The sequence below is a fragment of the Papaver somniferum genome, chromosome 10 (assembly GCF_003573695.1).
Source record: "Papaver somniferum cultivar HN1 chromosome 10, ASM357369v1, whole genome shotgun sequence".
Taxonomy (NCBI): domain Eukaryota; kingdom Viridiplantae; phylum Streptophyta; class Magnoliopsida; order Ranunculales; family Papaveraceae; genus Papaver; species Papaver somniferum.
The window spans coordinates 97,226,978-97,248,660 of record NC_039367.1 but is presented as its reverse complement, the minus strand read 5'-3'; the positions used below and the strand labels follow the sequence as shown (position 1 = coordinate 97,248,660).

General features: G+C 36.3%; 1 pseudogene; it reads left to right on the top strand.

The window, feature by feature from the left end:
• Positions 1–14,608: 14,608 nt before the first annotated feature.
• On the top strand, positions 14,609–20,735 carry LOC113316002 (annotated as a pseudogene).
• The last annotated feature ends 948 nt before the right edge of the window (positions 20,736–21,683 follow it).

Here is a 21,683-nt window from a genome sequence, read left to right as displayed (position 1 = left end):
TAATAAAAATAAGTAAAGCAGTATAATATATTCTCTAATAGAAGGACCAACTGTAGAGAAAATATTTTATCTTAAAAAAGAATTAAAAAGAGAGATCGATGGAGGAGGAAGATTTTGTTTATCTAAGATGTAAAAGATGAAAAAGAAATTACGAATTGTAGCAGATCTGTTGTCATTGTCACCGGTTTTATTTTTACTTCTTAATGAAATTTTGAAAAGATCTATGTATGATGATGTTATTATAAATTGAAATCTTCATATTTGAGTTCCACTGCTTAATTATATTTATGCATTATTGTTAGTCCATCTGCTTGTGACGAAGAGGGATAAGAATTAGGCAACTGGCAGTAAGCCCAAAATTTATGCTATAGGGATTGACAGTGAAAACCTGAAAAAAACAGCTCAATTGCTCCGCTCACTGGAGTCTTAAATAGTTTAAGTATGTGTACAGTAATTGATGCATCAAACTGGTGAACGGCCACCAGCATAAAGAAATCCGAGCACAAGCCCCATCAGGCAACTAGCTACAAGTTCAAACCCATGCTTACAGCCCAATATCCAAGCTTCATACTCAATGGCTGTTGAACTACGAATTTTCTTGCTAGGTTTCCACTAGTTATTTTTCCCATTCAAATCGTGAGTAACCGCGACATAGTTGGCTACCAGTGTTGTTATTCTGATCGGTCTGTATTTTTCTTCTTTTTTTTAAGCATTTTGTAGTGTTCATGGTGACTAGCCAAATGAAAATGGCAGTATCAAGCACGCAAAAATATCCACATGTTTCTTACATCAAGAGCATGTTTCTATTGTTGGCTTATGGCGTCATGAATATGATACCCCGTAAAGCAAACCCATCTTGGGTTTAGGTAACAAATTTCCCCATGCATGTTGTGCTTCTTCTCTGCATCGTGATACGGCAACCTAGAAAGTATGTGTGCATTTTTAAAGGTGAATTCTCTATCAAAGTACTATTCTTCTTCTTAAATTATTTATTTTCTTTTTTATCAGTTTATTTTGTTTTAGCTCTGATTTGATTTGGGTAGAATTGTTCTATCCCTCTCTCCCTATCGTTTGAACCCCAAATAGGAAAGAAATCCTTTGATTTACGGCAGCTTCCTTATTATTTACCGGTACCTATTAACCATCTAAGACCACCTTTGACCTTAACCTCCGGTAAGACTTTCGAAGTAATCGAAATTCAGTTAGAGCCAGAGGTTTAACTCATTAAAAATGAGTTAATTAAGTCGGTCCCCATACTCTCTCTCACGGGTATTTGTTCCGGGAACCGAGTAAAAAAAATAATACCGAGTAAAAAAAAAGGGTATTTGTTCCGGGAATTTCACCCGGTAAACATATGTAATCTATCCCATGTAATTCGCTAGTTTATATCCTCGTTAAATTGGGGACCCTAAAAATAATTAGAGGCCGTGACCAATTTATACCCACACCAAAAAATTTAGGGGTTTCAAAAGATGGTGATTATACTATTTTATCCTTACTACTAAAAAATCAATTTACGCCCAATTCATTTTCTAAAACCAAAATCAGAAAACTCTCCTCCCCCTTCCTCTCCTACCCGAGTTCCACCTCTCCTCCATTAACGATAAAAAAAAAAAGATTTTTTTTTTTTTGTTGATTCATCGCAATCGTCGATACGAAAAACTTTAATTGATGATTAACTTTTTCTACAAACATGGCTCGAACCAATGAGTACACAGGAAATGCTAACCCTAAATTGGGTCGTCACTCTGTAATTTCTTATACCCTAACGATTCTTCTTATGCATGTATACCCTATGAAAAATCGTTAAGCTGTATGATGTTCTAATTAACGACCCTAATTCTACTACTACAATTTTTTGGTCTAGATTTGGGTTGTTACTTCTGTAATCGAATCTATTGACGACCCTAACTCGACTAAGAACAGTCCCTCTGTCTTCAAAATTGGAAGTGTCGTCAGTAGATATATTTGAGTCGTCATTGAACTCTTTTGGTTTAGATCAGAGTCGTTACACTTAGATGACGACCCTAGTTGCAAAACAAAAATACTCACTGTCCAAAGTGTTAGAGTCGTTACTGAGTTAACCAAAAAACATAACGACTCTAGGTAACCTAGATAAAAAGGGTCGTCAATCTGTACCACACTACCCTAACGATTTTTCATAACCTGAAAAAATTGCAGGTTTGAGTCGTTATTGCTAGTGTCAATATACTGACGACCCCATAGAGTCGTTAGGGTATACACACCCCGACTCTGACGACCCTTACACTGAGTTGTTCCATAGTGGGGATGATTTGACCACTTGGGGATGTTTACCTGATTATTTTGAGCTTGGGGTTCCTCGTTTTGAGGGTTGGTTCCTTCGTTTTGAGCAACTGGATCTTAATTTGCATCAATATCCATGGCTTCCTCTATCAACAACTCTTCTCAACACACAAAAACACTACTTCCCCCCCCCCCCCCCCCCCCCCCCCCCACCACCACCACCTTTTAACTCTTAAATCTGATTTAACTAAAACAAACTAATTAACTTAACTAATTATTAACACTAATCATTTAGGGATAGTTTAGCCATTTCAAAAAAATGGGATAAGGGATAACCCATATTTACTATTTCATGACCCTTTTTTGTCCTGTAGTACAGGGCCCCTAATTGTTTTTAGGGACCCCCAATTAAACTAGGGTTTATATTATGACCGGCACTACCGCATACATTTTAATCATTCACGTGCACCGTAGCTTGATCACAATCGTCTATGCTGAGAGTCAGTCACAAATACGTTCATCCGTCAGATCATATGATAAAGTTTGAAATGTAACCCTAAAGATTTTGGGCATCTGTAATAACCCTTATAAAAAGTAAAGTTTTCTACTGGATAGATCCAGTTTTGCCTCCATCACCTCTGGGAAGATAAACAAAGCAAACCTAACCCTAAAAACAAAGCTTTTACACCATCTACGGATGGTTTTTCAATAGAACATCATGAAGAACAAACATATATTCGCACTATGATTTCTCTTCTCGAAAATGTAATTTTTTCGAAAATTTTTCAATCTGTATCCCCTCTCTAGCTTTCTTTTGATTTTGACCATTCATCACTCTTCCATTTCTGCTTCAAAAACTTCTGTAATATCTTGAGGAGAAAAGAATCAAAGGAAGAGAGAAAAGAGTAGAATTAAAGAGAGAACTAAATTTTTTTTTTTTTTGTAGCACACTTTGGAGGAAATGGTTAACAGGTTTTTTTGTTTTTTGAAATTATTTAATGAAATTCTGAATAAATCCTTGTATGGTGTTTATATTGCCTCGCGTTTTTAGGGGCCACCCGAAAGGATTTAGGGGCCATCAATTTATACCCAGCCAAAGACTCTAGTTAAGGGGTACCCTATACATAAATGCCCTTCTGGTAAAACTGTATAAAAACCAAATCAAAAACAATTCTACTCATTTCAACTCTTCTTCTTCCAGTTTCATATTATCTTCCGATTGTGGAAGAAAAAAAACTTTCCCTCGTTCAACCAAAGCATCGTCGCGAATCGTAAAATCAAAACATCGTCGATTCGTTTATAAAACAATGGATAAGAGAAATGAAACCCACAGACCTAGAACCAAAAATGTTGCTCGGGGTATCGATCCAAAGATTGGGATTTTAGCAAGAAATAAAGAAATTGTTGCTGCAAATGAAGAAGAACGCGAAGAAGAAGTACCTGGCAATGTAGTCGGTGGTGGCGATTCCGATAGTCAAACACTTCGTCAACTTCAAATGGCCCCAATTAGGTAAGAATCTATCATTTTTGGGGTTTATTTCGCTTTAATTCGACGAATCGAGAAAAAAAATTTCTAGGGTTTTCGGTTATTTATCCAGATTCGGGCGATATTTATGCTCATTTACTTCCGAATGTAGTCGTGTTCTTCATTTCTCAAGAACATCGACAGTATTCGGGAGAAAGATTTGATGGTTATCTGTCGAATATTGGTGGCCATATCTTCCTGGATACAAACTGCTAATAATCTGTAGTTTAATGAATTTTTTGGCTTCCGAATATATTTAAGTAGACACACAGTATTCGGAAGTACACTCACTACCGAATGTATATATATTGAAAAAATCTCAAAATTTCTGATATAGGAAAAATCCCATTTTGGGGCCAGTTTTTATTCGGAAGACAATATAATGTTTTATACCTCCGATTGTGTAGGATAAAATTTTAGAGTTTCTGAACTCCAGTTGATGAATATTCGGTTGTAAACATGTTTAGTTATATTCCGATTGTTTTTTATTCGGAAAAAATATGTGTCTTCTTGCTTCCGAATTTGTACATTCGGGTTATAGTTGTGCACTTTGTCTTCCGATTGTGTAGGATGAAAAATTTACAGCTTCTGAACTCCAATTGATGCATATTCGGTTGCAAATATGTTTAGTTAGCTTTCGATTGTTTTGTATTCGGGAAAAATATGTGTCTTCTTACGTCCGAATGTGTACATTCGGGTTATATTTCCATACTTTGTCTTCCAATTGTATAGTTTGTAAATATTGTTCCTTTCTTTGTTGTTTAGACAAAGTCGAGAAGGGAGGAAGAAAGTGACAGCTAATGCTAGGAGGGAAAGGAGTGCCAAAGATAATTCAAGTGCTCAACAAAGCGAACAAGAACAAAGCAGTCAACAAGGAGTGCAACCAAGTGTAGAACAACAAGGCAGTGAACAAGGGGTGCGACCAAGTGTTGAACAAGCCGCTCAACAAAGTGCAGGACCAAGTGTTGAACCAGTTGATCCAGAGCCAAGAGTAGAAGAAGAAGGACAACCAAGTGGTACCCAAAAAGCCAAAAAAGGAAAAGATGGTGTAAAGAAGGATATTGCTAAGAAAGCATCACATCTTGTCCCTCAGCACTTGAAGAAGAAGGGTATTCCAGCAGGCACAATCCTTGGGCTACCGGCGGATGGAGGAAAATTGCTATTTGGATACAAAGACTCATGGGCCAGAGAAATATACGAAACCGAGGTAATAAAATTACTATTTTTTATTAATGTATTGTCTTTGTGTTATATCGTAATATTTGTATTAAGGATTTTTTTTATGTACTTTAATAGGATCATCAAGATGCGGTCCGTCTACTCAAACCTACCGCCGGACCAACAAAAATGCTTGCGTGGCCTTTATCCGGTGAATGTGAAAGGTTCAAGTCAATTGTTGCCAACTCGGGGTTAGCTAATGCCGCCGAGAATTCATTGTTGGAACATGATCGTGTGGCCATATCGGCGTTCGTTGAGAGAATGTATCCTGAGACCGATACTTTCCATATGCCGTTTGGGGAGATGACGATTACCCCGGATGATGTTGTGCAGATTCTTAACCTTCCCGACAAGGAACAACTGTGAAGTTTAACTACACAAATCAGTTAAGTTGGGCACAACTTTATTCTCTAACTAAAAAGTGCTTAGGTTGGGATGAAGAGACAACAACAGAGTTTAGGAGGCATGCAAGTTACAGAACAAGACAAATCAACATTACAGCTTTGATGAATATGTTCCGAGGCACCTTGGAGAAGGAAAAGAATGGAATGTTAACTGATGAGCAAGTGAACCACGCTGCCACTGCATATCTCCTTTGTGTATTGGGATGTGTCATATTCCCCAATACTTCTGGCAACCGGATCGACGCCAACCTTATACAACTTTTGGATCCTCTCCATGAAGTCGGTGACTATTCTTGGGGCACGACATGCCTAGCATTCTTGATGGAAGAGTTGAGAAAGGCTTCGAGGCTAGGAACCTGCCAAGTTGCCGGGAACGTGGCTCTATTGCAGGTTTTTTCTTTAACTCTATAACTCACTCTATAGTTATTCGGTAGACAATACATATGATGCATATTCATAACTCCAAAGACGCATATTCGGTAGGAAAGATCCATCTCTTTTCCGAATGTTGGTTATTCGGTGGCTAGGTACTTATTTTTTTTCCGATTATATATAATCGGAAATATTCTTTTGATATTAGAACCTATACAGGCCAGAAAAACTATAGGTTACTGAACTCCAAATGACGCATATTCGGTAGGAAATGATCCATCTCTTTTCCGAATGTTGTTATTCGGTGGCTAGGTACTTAGTTTTATTTCCGATTATATATAATCGGAAATATTCTTTGATATTAGAACCGAATATACAGGCCAGAAAAATAGGTTACTGAACTCCAAATGACGCATATTCGGTAGGAAATGATCCATCTCTTTCCGAATGTTGGTTATTCGGTGGCTAGGTACTTAGTTTTATTTCCGATTATATATAATCGGAAATATTCTTTTGATATTACTACCGAATATACAGGCCAGAAAAACTATAGGTTACTGAACTCCAAATGACGCATATTCGTTAGGAAATGATCCATCTATTTCCGAATGTTGGTATTCGGTGGATAGGTACTCAGTTTTATTTCGATTATAATAATCGGAAATATGTTTGGAAATTACTACCGAATATACACAATCTATTTACTAAAACTTGGTTTCTTATGTATATAGGCATGGATCTATGACCACTTCCCTATCCTGAAGTTGGCCGGAGAGAACCCGGGGTGGTGCAAAGGTACTCCTAGAGGAACAAAGTATATATTTGAAGACAACCGTTCTAGGACAAAAGAGCAGCATTGATTCGCATGAGGGAGATTTTGGACCAATTGAAGGCCTCGGACGTATGCTTTGATCCATACAAGGAAGATCGAGCCAGTGGGCATATAAATGTTCGGTCGGACTTGTCCCTTTATTTTGGACCATTGTGGCACCCCACAGGATATGTGATGTATAACCCCTAGGGTGATGCGACAACACGGGTATATACAACATCAACCTGGGAGAAAATGGGGGATTACTACAAATTGGAGTTGGAGTTGTGCTCTTCTAGTGGTGATAATCTCACGATTGTTCACACAGGCCCACCTACTGTTCTTGATAACTGGGATAAGAGGAATGACTTCATTATCGACACTGGTAGACGAACCACCCAGGTGATGAAAATTCTCCAGACTATATGAGTTGGTATAACAAGGTATCACATCCTTTGGTTATCCGTGAAATCAAATCCAACACTACTGCGGCGGGTTCAAGTTATAATTGTATCATCAAAGACAAAGCCGGTTATGATAGACTGGTGCGTGTTCTTATATTTTTGTTCATTTTATATTATTCCTATAAATCTTAGGTAATTACCGTTTGATGTTATGTCATTACGTATAAAAAACAGGTGAATAGGTTCAAGCGTGTTTCCAAAATGTTAACTGCATGCCTGAAGAGCGGAGATCCCATGCCAGCTGAGAAGATCAAAGAGGCTAGAGATCTAGTTGATAATATGGATAACGAAGATTATGCTGCCCAGTTTGGGGAGAAAGTCACGAAGAGGCATCCGCCCAAGGTGGCAGTATCATAGACGGGTAAAAGAACTCGAGCTTCATCGAGCGCTGAAGCTGCTCCAACTGAAGCTGCTCCAACTGAAGGTTCTCAAACCCGTGGTCGTGCATGACTGGGAGGTAGTCACAGTCGTAAAGTAAAGAAGAGCAGATAAATGACAATGATTTTTGTTGTACATTCGAAAATTTGTTTGGGTAACTAAGTTAGACAAGTTCAAATGACAATGATTTGTGTGGTATATTCGGAAGTTTTGGTAACTAAGTTAACTTCCGATTATTTAAATTTCAAAATTTGAAAAGTATCAGTTTTTCCCAAATTCTGATTTTTGGGCCATCGTACATTCGGGACTTTACAAAAAACATTATCCTCTGAATATTACAAGTTCAAAACAAACCACGCCATGGATCTAGGTGGTTCCAAGGGCCAATATAGAAGGTTAGACATCCCATGTTCGGAAGTTTTGGTAACTAAGTTAACTTCCGATTATTTCAAGTTCAAAATTTGAAAAGTATCAGTTTTTCCCAAATTCTGATTTTTGGGCCATCGTACATTCGGGACTTTACAAAAAACATTATCCTACGAATATTACAAGTTCAAAACAAACCACGCCATGGCTCTAGGTGGTTCCAAGGGCCAATATAGAAGGTTAGACAACCCATATTCGGAAGTTTTGGTAACTAAGTTAACTTCCGATTGTTTCAAGTTCAAAATTTGAAAAGTATCAGTTTTTCCCAAATTCTGATTTTTGGGCCATCGTACATTCGGGACTTTACAAAAAAAGTATCCTCCGAATATTACAAGTTCAAAACAAACCACGCCATGACTCTAGGTGGTTCCAAGGGCCAATATAGAAGGTTAGACATCCCATATTCGGAAGTTTTGGTAACTAAGTTAACTTCCGATTATTTCAAGTTCAAAATTTGAAAAGTATCAGTTTTTCCCAAATTCTGATTTTTGGGCCATCGTACATTCGGTACTTTACAAAAAAAAGTATCCTCCGAATATTACAAGTTCAAAACAAACCACGCCATGGCTCTAGGTGGTTCCAAGGGCCAATATAGAAGGTTAGACAGCCCATATTCGGAAGTTTTGGTAACTAAGTTAACTTCCGATTATTTCAAGTTCAAAATTTGAAAAGTATCAGTTTTTCCCAAATTCTGATTTTTGGGCCATCGTACATTTGGGACTTTACAAAAAAAAGTATCCTCCGAATATTACAAGTTCAAAACAAACCACGCCATGGCTCTAGGTGGTTCCAAGGGCCAATATAGAAGGTTAGACAGCCCATATTCGGAAGTTTTGGTAACTAAGTTAACTTCCGATTATTTCAAGTTCAAAATTTGAAAAGTATCAGTTTTTCCCAAATTCTGATTTTTGGGCCATCGTACATTCGGGACTTTACAAAAAAAAGTATCTTCCGAATATTACAAGTTCAAAACAAACCACGCCATGGCTCTAGGTGGTTCCAAGGGCCAATATAGAAGGTTAGACAGCCCATATTCAGAAGTTTTGGTAACTAAGTTAACTTCCGATTATTTCAAGTTCAAAATTTGAAAAGTATCAGTTTTTCCCAAATTCTGATTTTTGGGCCATCGTACATTCGGGACTTTACAAAAAAAAGTACCAACTTAATCGGTAGATAAAAATTTAAGTTTGCCACCGAATGTCTTATTCGGGGGGAATACGTGTGTCTTTAACAACCGATTGTAGTGCACCAATGATACGAAACCTCAACGACCATATTTTCAGAAACCTCAACGACCATATTTTCAAAAATTAGATCCATTGGAACTCTAATCTATATAAGGAGGGTAACCCCTCTCAGTTATTATTGAGTAAAAAATCTGAATGAAATACCTTTTCAATGGCAAGTCCATCATCAATCGACAACATACTTCGAAGATGCAAGCGAACAACTACATCAATTGCAGCAATGGAAGAACAAATACAAAAAAGGAACAAACAACCCAAAAAAATTAAACCATCGTTAGTGGAAACGGAGGAGGAGGAAGAGGAAATCAAGGCTAAGAAGCGAGGTCAAGAACAATTCCATCATAGAGAAATATTAAAACAAGTTGAGGAAGAGACCGAATGGATAAAAAATTATTACATTGTGAAAGATCTACCCAAAGAACAACAGGACGACCGTATATTTTGGATTAACGTTTCATTGGGTACTTTTGTTGGTAAGTACAAGAATCCACGCCACAATTATGAACCATCCCATGTTTCTTCAAGGGTGCACCATGTTATAAAATTGTGCACCGAGTACAACCGTATTCTTGCTAGGCACAGAGACGACAGGTTTGCGGCACAAGATGCTTATTCCAAGTGGAGAGGAGAGTCGTATTTACATTTCGAAGCCGCGTTGATTGTTGCATCTCGGACTGGGAAAAAAGAATAACATGTGATGTTTGAGTGCTGTAAATTCAAAATTTTAATATTAATCGGCGGTTTGATAAAATATGGAATTCCCGAATATGATTAATCGTATTGAAGTGTTATAATACTGTTGTTCCGATTACATAGTTTCAAAAAAAATTATAGTCGTGCCTCGAAAAAAAACGATCAAACATCGTCATCATCCGAGGGGATCAATTCGAGTAACTCAGCGGGAAAGTTGTTGTCCATAACACGATCCCAATCAACCATGTTGGACTCATATTGTTTCACCCAATCCTTGCAATGGTTCATCGGGAAGTAATCGTGCCACTTACTCAACGGAGGTAACGAACAATCTTTCTTTACTCTTAAACCGATAAAATGCATTTCATTCAAAAATGCCATTACGATTCTTCTATCTTTAACCGACTCGTCGCAAGCCGTTCTTGTGGGTGCAAACGTCATGCTAAGTCCATACATAGGAGGAACAAAGAAATTTACCACGCAATTAAAAACGTCCGCTAGGAGATATCCAAATTTAGGCATTGTCATCCAATACTTGGATCCGATTGTCTTCAATCCCTTTCGGCACTTCACACGCGCAACTAAGTCTTTGAACTCTTGTTCTTTGTCGTATCTATCTCCTCGCCTCATCATCTCCATATAAAAACCCTTGTCCTTCACTAGTTGTACCGCCATCTTATTTCTTAAATATTGGCATTGGGTGACATCTTCGATATCCGCCTCTCTAAAGTAACCCATTTGTTCCGTAGCAACGTGAAACCCACAATTTCCATCCCTATCAACCTCGTCGGTCGACAAAACAAATGGAATGATAAGTGGAGGGAGTTGTTCCAAATACTCTTTGTGTATTGTATATGTGGATCGATTTAGTCTTCCATTAAGATCTCTAGGGAAACGAAGAGTACCTTTGTCCTCTTTTAAGGCAAGGAATGTTCAACAACGGCATGTTATACTTGTTTGTCTTATAAGTAGCATCTATCAACAAAATTTGATGAAAGCATTGATCCAATTGGATCATTTCGGGATGTGCCAAGAAAATACGAACCACTATACCATCCTTTTCTTCCCTTCTCAAGGTGTAGCCGTGTAACTCCGCTAACCACTCCGATTGTTGCATGACCGTTCTACCATCCCAATCAGTCCTTTTGATCGTAGCTAGGTCCGACTTAATTGTAGACAAAGAAGACAAGTTGTCGGGGTCGTCCGCCTTTATTTTACTTAAGATCGCACTCACTTTTTGGATCCGCATAGACCTCACCGTCTGCATTTGATGTGGTTTTAACTTGGCAACCATTACATGTCCAATTAAATCCAACGGACCATCATGGTTGTGACAACCGTTATCAACTTTATACATTTTATACTCTTTACCTTTAATACCATCGGGCTTATAGAAGGCAATCTTAAATGGGCATCCTATCTTCTTGGTATTGCTTCGGTATTTCCTATTCGTCTTCCGTATGTACTTACTATTCTTTCCCTCGTGACTCTTTCGCGTCCCACCTCGCTCACAAATCATTTCAAATCGAGTGTCACTAACATGATTATTTTGAACTACCACGCACATGTTATCTTTTGCCTTGTTCATAAGCCATTCCTTTGCCTCCTTCTTACTTCCAAATGTCTAAACGTGCATAAAACAAAACAAATCTAATAAGCATAACCATTTAACATATAAATTTTGAAAAAAAGAAAAAAGTAGTAATGAGTATACCAAATCGTTTGCATAGTATAGGGAAGTGTCGGGCCTCAAATAGAAGTCATCAACAAACTCTTCAACGGCCTGCATATGAAAGCAACAAATTATTATACAATAATCGGAGGTTATTAAATAAGTCAAACTGCCGAATATTCTATATTCGGAATCCTATCGGTTACCCAAAACACCCGATTTATGCAAATGAATGTACACAGTTTACTGAGTGCAAAAAATGATATAATTGGAAGCTAAAATATATAGTAAACCAGCCGAATATAAATAACCGGAAGATTACTTTAATCGATAAACATCCGATTTTCAAGTTTTCGGAAATTTTATTTTGAGGCCACTGTTATATTCAGCAGTCAAATAATGTTAAACTATTACCGATTGTAAAGGATAAAAATACGGAGTTTTGAAATTTTCTGAGGAATTCGTTTTTGGGGCCATTCGGGGGTAAATAACTCTACATAACTACCGAATGTAGATATTTTTGGAAAATCAGTTTGGGGTTTTTTCTCATATTCGGCAGTAAACTACTATCTTGGAACTACCGAATATACATATTTCGTACTCAGTGTGTTATATTCGTAAGTTTATTCTAGAAATTATCTACCGAATCTGGGTAGTTCATGGCATTCAATGCATGCAATAATCGGTTTTTCTTGTTTACAAAAGCACACAAACGCATGCAAATCGAGTATTTGAGTTTCTTAACACAATACCTGTGTTTTACATGCATCGTTAGCTTCAATATCGGGCGATTTATCCATTTTCTTCCATGAAAGGTTCGTCTAGGTTTTCCTCTCCACAAAAGTTTGGATCATTCAACATATACCCCAAATCGTCTTCTCTAAACGGTCGTGAACCCTCAACATTTTGTTCTTCGCCATGATTCTCACCTTCTTCTTCATATCCATCCATTTTTGTAGTGATAAAATGGGTTTTCCCTTTTTTCCTTCACCTTCTTCTCTATAACTCTAACAACTCAAAAATGAAAAAGAAATGGAAAAAATGAAACAGAAATCATTCTAATACTGCACCGACTACAATCGGAAGTCTGGGAAATATTTTGGCTTCCGATTGCAATCGGAGGATAACAATGTTATCATATCCCCGAATATATAAGGGTAATTTCGCCATTACGAATCACGCGAGATAAGGGCTGGCTACATTTTCCCTTTGGGTGCCTTTTTTGTTTTATTGATGGCCCCTAAATCCTTTTGAGTGGCCCCTAAAAACGCTAGGTTATATTGAAATCTCCGATATTTGATTTCCACTGCATAATATTTGTATCTCATCTGGAACACATTAGTCCATCCACTATCCATTTACAGTAACGGATGCATCCAACTGGTGAATGGTCACCAGTACACACTACACCAAATTTGGGTTTTTGTAACAATAAGATTCCTAACTAAATTTTATTTGGTAACTCAAATGATCCATTATAAATCTAGTAACCCATATAAAGGGTTAGCAAATTAAGAAATAGTTACCATAATTTGGAATTAATTCATAAAAACTAAATAACTATTGAAAGTGTGAGATCATTAGTTATACATCCCTAACACATTTTACACTAAATCACTATTTCTAATATTCCTACCCAAAATCCATGTATACAAAAATCCACCCCATCTTTATAACTCTTTGTCATTTTTAGTAGTAACACAATTTTACATAGCTAACACATTGATTTATTTTAAAATGTAGAAAATGTAAAATAAAATTATAGGATTTTATAAATCTTTTTGTTTGGAACCAACTCATAGTGCTAGGACCCTAGAATAACCTAAAACCGGAGCTAATCCATACTGTTGCCTTTGGGAACCAAAATTTGAGTTCCATATTTTACTTGACAGAACCAAACCAAATCGAATTTCTTCCATACCTTAACAAAACCATCTGAACGGAAGAGAAAACTCCTTCTGCACCATGGTTGGCTTCTTCCTCAGAAGAGAAAATTCAATCGAATTCTAGCCAAACTCCAATCAAAGAAAATCCTGTGTTCATTCTTATGATTCTCTTTGTTTTCTTCAATTATAACAGTGAAGATGATTCATTTATGGTGAATTTGATTTCATTGGAATTTGATTATAACGATGAAGATGATTGATTTCTGGTGAATTTGTTTTCTTCAACTCATATTTATTGTTTCTGGTATGATTCTCTTCTTATTCTTATTCGATTGATCTTATTACAATTTTTCAATTATGAACCTAGGGTTTAAACAATGAGGGACTTTCAAAATTGTGTTTAATTTGATTTCAATTATGATTGGGGTCCGTCAGATTGACTTTGTTGAGGCTTAATGATGTTTCCGAGTTATTTTTAGAATGTCAGTACTTTGATGTTGCTTAAAAACATCAATTAAGATGGAGAATGTGTTTTTGCTGCAAGTTATAATGTACCAGTCTCATGCCCATTTCCTTTAAGGACATGGTTTCACTTTTATCACCAGAACCAACTAGGGGTTTCCTTCTCATCGTCATTGTATAGACTAATATAATATTACCAATTAATATGCTGCTAATGCCAGTTGGTGGAGCAAACACAATATGGATTTATAGGCAAAATAGCAGCTGAAAAGGAAACGACGATTTCATTAACTTTGAAATGGAAACCAATGTTAGCTCAGAAAAGGAAAACTCTAGCCTTTTCCCCAAATTTTACAACTTGATCGACTGTACATAAGTGGAAAAATGGGTGGTATATATATATTTTGATTGCTTTCTAAGTGTAGACATCTTTTGAGATATTCAATTCAAGTTGCATCTTCCTTTATGTACTGCATTATTATTCTTAACAAGCATTTTTTTGTTTCTTTATACATCATGGTTGATATCTACACTGTTCGTGGAGGAAAATAATCTCATGGAACCGGTAGATGACATGATTGATTTGGTGCACTCAAATTTATGTTCGGTAACACAGAGCTTATAATCTTTCCTTCCAACCAGTTTCCCAAGTTGTACGGAGGTAACCTCAAAAGCCTTAATCTGATGATATTGGTTACTTAAATTTGTCTATCGAGATTGAATCAGGTTCACCTTTCAACAATTTCTCCTGATTCTTTTGCAGAATTTCGAGGGGAACCTTATCTATGGGGAGTATATTGAATCAGGTTCACCTTTCAACAATTTCTCCTGATTCTTTTATGGACATTCAACTTTTCTATCTTTAACTGTGCTTTTCCTCTGCCTTCGATATCCTCGCAGAAATTTCAGAAGAAGCTCATGGTGTGACATCTGAGACGATTCGAGCTTTTCTTGAAACGGAACAGGTGAATTTTATTTTTCAGAATGCTGGGAGAAGTGGAAAAGTCTTGGATGTTTGAAAAATATAGATTTGGTAAAGTATATACAGAGATGGGATCCTTGAGGTGTTGCTGGCTTTGGTTGCCAGCAAGCTTGGATCTTCTTTAAATTGGTCAGCAAGAAGAGTTGTCCTTTTGAAGCCTTTGGAAATCCATCTGCAATTTCAGGTGTCATAGGTAACCGTTTTTTCCCTTTTTCTTTAGATTCTTTCAATTGTTTCTGATCATTTCTTAATAGGTTCATAAGAGTAGAATTACATTCCCTAACGTGATCGAATGAGACTTGTTTCCTTGCAGTTTGTCATCTTAACTAAATACATACTTACAACTCTGTTTTAAAGAAGCACTTGACCACTTGCTGCTGTGAATGCTTCCCTTATTATAATATTTGAAATAATACTTTAGGTGCTTGTTTGATTAATATTTTTAGTGCCAGCCAGACCCTTACATGTATTATGTTACCACTCATGTTATATATCCAGCATAATCAACAAAGTATGGTGTTTCAGTGTGGATGGAAAGCTTGATCACATGTCCTTGTTTATAGATTATGTGATATGTGAGAATTGGTAAGCCACGGAGTTAAAGATGCATTTTATCTAGAAAATACTGTACTAAGGATAACAATTCTAAAACTTTCTTCGCTGACTATTATGTTTCAGTTTTTTCTCCCACACCATTTTCCCAATTCCTCTTTTGACTCACTATTTCACTTGAATGACTAAACTGAAACTCACTTTTTAGTAAGGGTTTCATGAAACTGCGGGTGCGATTGACTTTTTTGTGCTTGCTTGTGTATGTATGAGTGATTAAATGTGTTTGGTGTTGACAAATTCTGAAGATAGTCATATAAATTCTTTAAACTATACATGTGTAAATACCAATGAAGCTATGGTGCAATGGTAGCACGTCTGACTTCAAGGCAGAAAATGCGTGTTTGATTCACGCCAGTTTCACTAATTTGCATTTTTCATCAATTCTCTCTTTGTAGCGCAAATTATTTAAATGTGTGAAATTGGGGGTAAAGGTTTATATGGAACGGTGACGTGTTTCAGTAATGCAAATTATCTTTTACTATATGTGCATCTTAAATCCCAATAATCCCGATTAGTTCATTGGGATCCTCAACCCACCGATATTATTGGTTACGGATATAGAACTACTGAAAATATGGAAATAGGAAGGTACGCGTACCGACTCAACTGTATTGGTTCTGGATAAGTGGTACGCATACCGCCATAGCTCTATGGTTCGACGAATTTGGGTATGCATACTCGGTATGCATATCAAAATCATTTGTTCGTGAATTGGATTTTTATGGTATGCATACTCGGTATGTACACCGGGGGTATATCTCTAGCAATGTGAACTGGTGTATGTCTCGTGTCATCTCCGATTATCTCGTGTATATCCCTAGCTCAATCTGATTCGTGTCTCATAAATTGATTGATGACTAGAAATGTACCGATTTTGAAACCAAGGTATGCGTACGCTTATTGGGTATGCATACCACTGATCTGAAACCAATACGCGTACTGAACTGAACTCGTGTAAATCTGTGACAAAAGATCTATATCGTAATTCTTAATCTTCCCATGAGAATTAAAATCTGCTTCATGATCTTCGTCAATTTTGATTTAGTGTCGGGTCTCGTTCGTAGAAAGTTCATTAGTTTTATGTCAGGTCAAGAATATATCCTTTGTCGCATGTTTAATCTCGAATGTCAGAATCTTCAAAAGAGTGTTCAATCGATATAATCTTCAATTCGTTGTAAGTCAAAATTACTATCTTCGTACGAGTGTTCAATCTAATGTTAGTCTTTGATCGTTATAATTTATTTTCAGAAACTCGATTTTTGTTCGTCAAATATCACAAGTACAAAATCTAAACTTCTAATTAGAATTTAAATCGACTTCCTGATCACATTCTTCGGAATTTCTACCAAGTCAAATGTCGATAATTATATCAGCAACAAAAATTTTGGTTTGGAAGGAAAAAAAAAATGAGGAAAAGGAATATCTGGGACAATATTCAGTTCATCGTGGGTAAAAAACATCTTATACCAAGTGTCCATTTTTTAATGATAGAATCCAGTTTATTATGAATTCTTTTTTGGAAAATCGGCCTTTAGATTTTTTTCGAGCAATCGTTAGTTCGATATAGGTCAAGAATATTGTTTATGTTAGCATCTAAAAACTGTTTCTGCTAAGTCGAAACCTTCACCTGGCTCTAAACCTACACATGTTTCTCAGATTACCCTTAATGACCTCTTCCACTAAGTATAGAATCTTCACTTGAGCTATAAACTGACAAGTGTTTTTCATATTATCCATAATGACATCCTCTACTAAATCAAAATCTTCATCGGAATCCTAAATCTACCGATGTTGTTTATATTATCCTTAATGTCATTTCCTACTATGTCGGAATATACACCCGAGCATTAAACCTACCAATGTTTGTTAGATTATTTTATCGACCTCTTCCACTTATAAGTTTGAATCTTTTACGAAACCCTAAATCTATTGTTATTAAGTTTTGAAATTTGTTTAATCGAAAGAGAATAACAGTTCATGATTTCATTTCTGATTCTTTTGGTTCATTCTTATATATATTTCGGATTTAAATATAGTCAGAAGGTCGATAACAGTATCCAAATTTATTCTGATTTATATATAATGACATAATCTTGACATGGTGGCACCTTTTTCTCCAAAACATCTAAACGACGATTAATTTGAAGCTAAGATTTTGGTGACATGTTCCTCATATAAAACTCTACATTCCTACCAAAAATGAGAGTATTTCGAAATACGAAACTTTGGATTTTGGTCTTACGAAGGTTCAAAAGAAACACACTTGTCTCAATCCGTATGAGAATCCAAAACCAATTGTCCACCGTTCAAAAATCTCCACAATCCGTATGAGGAATTTAGGATCGATCTGCACCATCCAAATTTTTTTCATACAAAAACCAATTTTTTTTATCCTCTCACTTTCCTCTTTTTCTTTTTTCCTTTCTCTTTCTCGGTCTGTTCTCTCCTCTCTAACTCCGCCCTAACCAAAACCCTCTATCATGACAAATCCTTGTTCATAACCCTAAAAATCCTTGAATCCTTGTTAATACGTGAATCAGAAACCAATCGGAAATCGAAAAAAAGCCTCTAATTGACACATTCATAACCCTAAAAATTTGATATTGTCCCTGAAATAAAAAAAAACCTTTTTGATAATTATTGTTCTTCGACCTATTATCCAACGATTGAGGTATAATACATAGCTTAATTTGTTGTTGTTTTTGATGATCTTGTTTGATTTTGATCTAAAATGGTTTGTTCTTTACTCTTTCTCAGGGAAAAGAAAAATTAGTGAACAAGAAGAAGACTATTGGAGCTTCAAAAATGTATAGTTTCATGAACCCTAACGCTGTCTATCTTCTTTGTTGCAATAGATGTTCAATTTTTGTTTTTATTTGTTTTTTTCATCTCGATCTTAAACTAGGGTTTTTTAATTTGGGGATTTCTTACTGTGTTAGTGAAGATGATCATTGGCTTCCTAGATTTAAGTAAATACCGGTCTGATATATCTATTCAAATATATATAATTTGTGTTTGTCTTTGAATAACCAATTTCATATGGTTTTGATGTTGTTTCTTGTTGATTTTTCCAGATGATTGATGAAATGCATACAGCTAGAAGATTAAACCAGTAAGATATTGAAGGATGCTTTTGTTGCGAAAGGCGTGCTGATTGTGAAGGAGAAAGTTAGGTTTTATGTTCAGAGTATGGCGAAAGGCGGTCTATAGAAGGAAAAATTGGAAGTTAAGAAGAAGAATGTGGTGAAGTGAAGAGTATGGAAAATGTTGTGAAGAAGGATGTTGTTGTTGCTGCTACGGCTGGGACGGCTAGTGAGAAGAAGAATGAATGGAAGAAGGGGTTTAAGAATATTATTTTGAAAGAGAAGTATAATTGTAGGGAAAAGGATTTGGTTGAGTTTTTGATGGATGGGAATAGATGGAAGGGTTTTACGCAGAGTAATGCGAAGATAAGTAAGGAAGTTGGTGGGGGGTTTAGTTTGTTTGATGGGTCTATTACTGGGACTAATTTGGAACTTGAAGATGGGAAATTGATTGCTCAGAAATGGAGATTTGGGAATTGAGATGATGGGATTTACTCTACGGTAATATATCGCGTTACTTTGAGTTTATTTTTTGTTATTGAATTGGATTGATTTCGGATGTTTGGATATTGATTATTTATTTGTTGCAGGTGAGGATTACATTTGATGAGCCTGAATCTGGAGTTACTATGATCAATTTGGTGCATACTGAAGTTCCCGAGGAAGACATGATTTCTCTGGTTTAATATTGTGAACTGCTGATGCTGGCTCTAGGTACAGAACATCTCTTAACATATTAGGATAGAAGAAACGATACTTGCATTCATTTACAATTCTAAAATTGTCCCTTTTATTACCACTAAACCTTGTCGGCAGTAGCTGCATGTACAACTGCTAGTTTATGAACAACCTTCAATTCAACTATTGTGTCCATTCCACCCCCTTGAAGGGTTTCAAACAATGTTAATTGCTCTGCTTGTAGTTTAGGTTGTCCTCAGTTCATTCTTACGTCGTTTCTATTCTACGCGATTTGTAGTTTCTTTACTCGTGTCACTAGTTCTGAACAATTTGAGTGTTGGTTACGCAGATTTTGCCAGGAAACGAGCTAAACTAAGACTTGTGCAACCAAAACATCTGATGAGAAGTGAGTATTTCTTCGTTGTGTATGCCTTAATATTGGTAATTGTTGTCTATAATCGTAACAACTTAAATACAACTTTTTGTTTGCTGTTAACTTTTTTGGTGTTTCCCTCCAGGTACTTAAAAGGTAACTGACAGAGAATAGTGAAACATTGAAGGTATACAACAGTACTCTCTCTGACTTTAGGTCTTAATGTTTTTGGGATTCTTCTCAACTATGATCATATTGATGTATATTTGTCAAGAGGAATTTGAGATTAAAGTTGAACGTATTTCTTTTATTGATTTATGAACAATTGACTGATTTAATGGTAAAATTATGGAAAGTGTTGGAGCAAGTTGATGAAGAGCTGATGTAAAGAGATGTAAGAGCATCATTAAGTATCGTGAAGGAGTTAGCGGGAAACCTGGTGGTATTTGTTGCTCTGAGCACAACAAGGCAGGTAACTATTTTAGTTTGAAAGGTATTTTCAACTTGCTTCTCTTTTAGATATAATTCACAAAATTACATTGATTCTTCACCAATGGTGTCAAAGATCCCATTAGTAGAATACAATTCACAAAACACACCACCACGTGATATGCATCGTATCAATTGAACCCTTCTCTGGTAAGCAGGCACCTATATATTTCATTAGCACTATATTAAATCTTTGTTTCATCGATTTGGAGTGACAAATTGTCTCTTTGTTTAACTGACCAGACAAATAAATTCATGTTGCAAATTTTGATAGTTTATTTGTTTTTTCAATCAAATTTTAATACGTATATTTGCTGTCATACTTTGCAGGTTGATTTCTGGAAGCTTTCATCCTTGGGAGGGAATTCTGTCCAGTTTTCTTTGGTGAACTTTGCATTGCTGGTTGCTGCTGAAGGTTGGGAAATAATTATAGATCAAGAAGGTTTTTGGTTGTATTTTCCCAAATGTTTCAGTTTTGTACTGTGAATTTAGAATGGTTGCAATGTAAATTGCTGCTTTTGGGATCAAATAGTACTGGATATGAGTTTCACCAACATTGTTGTTATATATTTGCACTTGAATTTGAATCCGAGAACATGCATGAGATGAACTACAGTATATTTCCAGGTCACCGGAACCTGACATTTTCAGGTAGCCGGAACCTCAGGTCACCGGAACCTGACATTTTCAGGTAGTTGGAACCTCAGGTCACCGGAACATGACATTTTCAGGTAGCCGGAACTTGGCTGGGTCACCTGAATGTACCCTGTAAACATTAGCCACATGGTGTTTCTTTATTGGCCAGAAAATAAGACTTATGTCATCTCTTTATTAGTCACTTGAACAGTTATATAAAGAGTTAGCAAAGGTTATAACACAATCTTTACATTACAAAATAAATAGGAAGTGTAAAATGTCAATAGTTAGGATAAATATTGTAATTGAAATGAAGTGTTAGCTTATTTAATTTCCCTAATGGACAAAAAGCCTTAGATAAAATACTATCACATTATATAACTGCATATAGATAACCATTTTTTTTAGTTAGGGAAATTAGCTTCTATTTTTTGGCAACACTTTTTTTTCATAAGGAAATCCTTGATCTGGTGTAGTGACAGAGAAATACAAATACCAGCGGACAACAAGTCCAAAACCCATGGTTGCAACCAAATATCCAAGATTGATACTCAATGGTAATTAAACTTCAAATTTAATTGGCAACCTTTTTCCTAATGCTAGCTTTCTACTCGTAAATTTTCCCATTCAAATTGTTTTATTTGTAGAGGAGCCGGGATCGCAAAACTCGTAGTTTGTGATCAGTCTGTACTGTTCATGTTGAATTTACCAAGTTGGTGAAGATTTTACTATGGCCATGTGAATACATTATCGGGCTTATCCACGAAATGACCGGTCTTGGATCGTTAGTGTTGCAAATAGATGGGAAAATTTTCCAACCCAACTCGCACAAAGCTGCTAAACACCAAGTTGGCTTTGGATGGAATTGGGGAAGTTTAAACACCACGAGTTGGCTTTTAGCCCACTAGGATTAGACTTAAAACTCAGGTTTAGGCCATGGCTAATATGGGGGTACAATTCGGCCACTAAGTAAGCAGAAGGCAACAAAACATAGTTTTAATCATTTG